This window comes from Saimiri boliviensis (genome assembly GCF_048565385.1).
Source record: "Saimiri boliviensis isolate mSaiBol1 chromosome 19 unlocalized genomic scaffold, mSaiBol1.pri SUPER_19_unloc_1, whole genome shotgun sequence".
Lineage (NCBI taxonomy): Eukaryota > Metazoa > Chordata > Mammalia > Primates > Cebidae > Saimiri > Saimiri boliviensis.
Genome location: NW_027412502.1, coordinates 58,638 through 63,593, shown reverse-complemented (window position 1 = coordinate 63,593; position 4,956 = coordinate 58,638).

Sequence of the window (4,956 nt, the reverse complement as noted above, 5' to 3'; positions counted from 1 at the left end):
CATCCACTCTGGAATGTCCAAACGCAGCTTTTAGAAGAAACGTGATTCTACCTCGCTGAATCTAAACATAGATGCAACTTCCTAAAAGGAACCAACACACAGCAGATGAGTTCGTAAGAAGCGGGTCTTCTGTGTTTTAAACGCATTCTTACTACTAACTCTTATAAGCGTCTCTAGGGCGGGAAAATACAGTTTCTGCATTCTCCAAAGAAAGGGTTTCTGAACTGCTGCAAACACACAGCAGTTTAGCTCTGGAAGTTGAATACACACATTGACAACCATTCTGCTAGATAGCTCCGTTTTGGTTTTAGAGCAAGGTATTTCTCTTTACAGCCTGTTCTCCCATCCACTCTGGAATGTCCAAACGCAGCTTTTAGAAGAAACGTGTTTCTTCCTCGCTGAATCTAAACATATATGTAACTTCCTAAAAGGAGCCAACACACAGCAGATGAGTTCATAATAAGCGGGTCTTCTGTGTTTTAAACGCATTCTTACTGCTAACTCTCATAATCGTCACTGGGGCGGGAAAAGACTTTTTCTGCATTCTCCAAAGAAAGGGTTTCTGAACTGCTGCAAACACACAGCAGTTTAACTCTGGAACTTGAATAAACTCATTGACAACCATTCTGCTAGATAGCTCCGTTTTGGTTTTAGAGCAACGTATTTCTCTTTACAGCCTGTTTTCCCATCCACTCTGGAATGTCCAAACGCAGCTTTTTGAAGAAACGTGTTTCTGCCTCGCTGAATCTAAACATAGATGGAACTTTCTAAAAGGAACCAACACACAACAGATGAGTTCGTAAGAAGCGGGTCTTCTGTGTTTTAAACGCATTCTTACTGCTAACTCTTATAAGCGTCTCTAGGGCGGGAAAAGACAGTTTCTGCATTCTCCAAAGAAAGGGTATCTGAACTGCTGCAAACACACATCAGTTTAACTCTGGTAGTTGAATACACACATTGACAACCATTCTGCTAGATAGCTCCGTTTTGGTTTTAGAGCAAGGTATTTCTCTTTACAGCCTGTTCTCCCATCCACTCTGGAATGTCCAAACGCAGCTTTTAGAAGAAACGTGTTTCTACCTCGCTGAATCTAAACAAAGATGCAATTTCCTAAAAGGAACCAACACACAGCAGATGAGTTCCTAAGAAGCGGCTCTTCTGTGTTTTAAATGCATTCTTACTGCTAACTCTTATAAGCGTCCATAGGGCTGGAAAAGACTGTTTCTGCATTCTCCAAAGAAAGGGTTTCTGAACTGCTGCAAACAAACATATGTTTATCTCTGGAAGTTGAATACACACATTGACAACCATTCTGCTAGATAGCTCCGTTTTGGTTTTAGAGCAAGGTATTTCTCTTTACAGCCTGTTCTCCCATCCACTCTGGAATGTCCAAACGCAGCTTTTAGAAGAAACGTGTTTCTACCTCGCTGAATCTAAACATAGATGCAACTTCCAAAAAGGAACCAACACACAGCAGATGAGTTCGTAAGAAGCGGGTCTTCTGTGTTTTAAACGCATTCTTACTGCTAACTCTTATATGTCTCTTTAGGGCTAGAAATGACGGTTTCTGCATTCTCCAAAGAAAGGGTTTCTGAACTGCTGCAATCACACATATGTTTATCTCTGGAAGTTGAATACACACATTGACAACCATTCTGCTAGATAGCTCCGTTTTGGTTTTAGAGCAAGGTATTTCTCTTTACAGCCTGTTCTCCCATCCACTCTGGAATATCCAAACGCAGCTGTTAGAAGAAACGTGTTTCTTCCTCGCTGAATCTAAACATAGATGCAACTTCCTAAAAGGAACCAACACACAGAAGATGAGTTCGTAAGAAGCGGGTGTTCTGTGTTTTAAACGCATTCTTACTGCTAACTCTTATATGCGTCTCTAGGGCTGGAAATGACGGTTTCTGCATTCTCCAAAGAAAGGGTTTCTGAACTGCTGCAAACACACATCAGTTTAACTCTGGAAGTTGAATACACACATTGACAACCATTCTGCTAGATAGCTCCGTTTTGGTTTTAGGGCAAGGTATTTCTCTTTACAGCCTGTTCTCCCATCCACTCTGGAATGTCCAAACGCATCTTTTAGAAGAAACGTGATTCTACCTCGCTGAATCTAAACATAGATGCAACTTCCTAAAAGGAACCAACACACAGCAGATGACTTCGTAAGAAGCGGGTCTTCTGTGTTTTAAACGCATTCTTACTACTAACTCTTATAAGCGACTCTAGGGCGGGAGAAGACCGTTTCTGCATTCTCCAAAGAAAGGGTTTCTGAACTGCTGCAAACACACATCAGTTTAGCTCTGGAAGTTGAATACACACATTGACAACCATTCTGCTAGATAGCTCCGTTTTGGTTTTAGAGCAAGGTATTTCTATTTACAGCCTGTTCTCCCATCCACTCTGGAATGTCCAAACGCAGCTTTTAGAAGAAACGTGATTCTACCTCGCTGAATCTAAACATAGATGCAACTTCCTAAAAGGAACCAACACACAGCAGATGACTTCGTAAGAAGCGGGTCTTCTGTGTTTTAAACGCATTCTTAATACTAACTCTTATAAGCGACTCTAGGGCGGGAGAAGACAGTTTCTGCATTCTCCAAAGAAAGGGTTTCTGAACAGCTGCAAACACACATCAGTTTAGCTCTGGAAGTTGAATACACACATTGACAACCATTCTGCTAGATAGCTCCGTTTTGGTTTTAGAGCAAGGTATTTCTCTTTACAGCCTGTTCTCCCATCCACTCTGGAATGTCCAAACGCAGCTTTTAGAAGAAACGTGTTTCTACCTCGCTGAATGTAAACATAGATTCAACTTCCTAAAAGGAACCAACACACAGCAGATGACTTCGTAAGAAGCGGGTCTTCTGTGTTCTAAACGCATTATTACTGCTAACTCTTATATGCGTCTCTAGGGCTGGAAATGACTGTTTCTGCATTCTCCAAAGAAAGGGTTTCTGAACTGCTGCAAACACACATCAGTTTAACTCTAGCTGTTGAATACACACATTGACAACCATTCTGCTAGATAGCTTCGTTTTGGTTTTAGAGCAAGGTATTTCTCTTTACAGCCTGTTCTCCCATCCACTCTGGAATGTCCAAACGCAGCTTTTAGAAGAAACGTGTTTCTACCTCGCTGAATGTAAACATAGATGCAACTTCCTAAAAGGAACCAACACACAGCAGAAGACTTCGTAAGAAGCGGGTCTTTTGTGTTTTAAACGCATTCTTACTGCTAACTCTTATATGCGTCTCTAGGGCTAGAAATGACGGTTTCTGCATTCTCCAAAGAAAGGGTTTCTGAACTGCTGCAAACACACATATGTTTAATTCTGGAAGTTGAATAGACACATTGAAAACCATTCTGATACATAGCTCCGTTTTGGTTTTAGAGAAGGTATTTCTCTTTACAGCCTGTTCTCCCATCCACTCTGGAATGTCCAAAAGCAGCTTTTAGAAGAAACGTGTTTCTTCCTCGCTGAATCTAAACATAGATGCTACATCCTAAAAGGAACCAACACACAGCAGATGAGTTCATAAGAATCGGGTCTTCTGTGTTTTAAACGCATTCTTACTGCTAACTCTTATATGTCTCTCTAGAACTAGAAATGACGGTTTCTGCATTCTCCAAAGAAAGGGTTTCTGAACTGCTGCAAACACTCATCGGTTTATCTCTGGAAGTTGAATACACACATTGACAACCATTCTGCTAGATAGCTCCGTTTTGGTTTTAGAGCAACGTATTTCTCTTTACAGCCTGTTCTCCCATCCACTGTGGAATGTCCAAACGCAGCTTATAGAAGAAACGTGTTTCTACCTCGCTGAATGTAAACATAGATGCAACTTCCTAAAAGGAACCAACACACAGCAGATGAGTTCGTAAGAAGCGGGTCTTCTTTGTTTTAAACGCATTCTTACGGCTAACTCTTATATGCGTCTCTAGGGTTGCACATTACTGTTTCTGCATTCTCCAAAGAAAGGGTTTCTGAACTGCTGCAAACACACATCAGTTTAACTCTGGAAGTTGAATACACACATTGACAACCATTCTGCTAGATAGCTTCGTTTTGGTTTCAGAGCAAGGTATTTCTCTTTACAGCCTGTTCTCCCATCCACTCTGGAATGTCCAAACGCAGCTTTTAGAAGAAACGTGATTCTACCTCGCAAAATCTAAACATAGATGCAACTTCCTAAAAGGAACCAACACACAGCAGATGAGTTCGTAAGAAGCGGGTCTTCTTTGTTTTAAACGCATTCTTACGGCTAACTCTTATATGCGTCTCTAGGGTTGGAAATTACTGTTTCTGCATTCTCCAAAGAAAGGGTTTCTGAACTGCTGCAAACACACATCAGTTTAGCTCTGGAAGTTGAATACACACATTGACAACCATTCTGCTAGATAGCTCCGTTTTGGTTTTAGAGCAAGGTATTTCTCTTTACAGCCTGTTCTCCCATCCACTCTGGAATGTCCAAACGCAGCTTTTAGAAGAAACGTGTTTCTACCTCGCTGAATATAAACATAGATGCAACTTCCTAAAAGGAACCAACACACAGCAGATGACTTCGTAAGAAGCGGGTCTTCTGTGTTTTAAACGCATTCTTACTACTAACACTTATAAGCGTCTCTAGGGCGGGAAAAGACAGTTTCTGCATTCTCCAAAGAAAGGGTTTCTGAACTGCTGCAAACACACATCAGTTTAGCTCTGGAAGTTGAATAGACACATTGACAACCATTCTGCTAGATAGCTCGGTTTTGGTTTTAGAGCAAGGTATTTCTCTTTACAGCCTGTTCTCCCATACACTCTGGAATGTCCAAACGCAGCTTTTAGAAGAAACGTGATTCTACCTCGCTGAATCTAAACATAGATGCAACTTCCTAAAAGGAACCAACACATAGCAGATGAGTTCGTAAGAAGCGGGTCTTCTGTGTTTTAAACGCATTCTTACTGC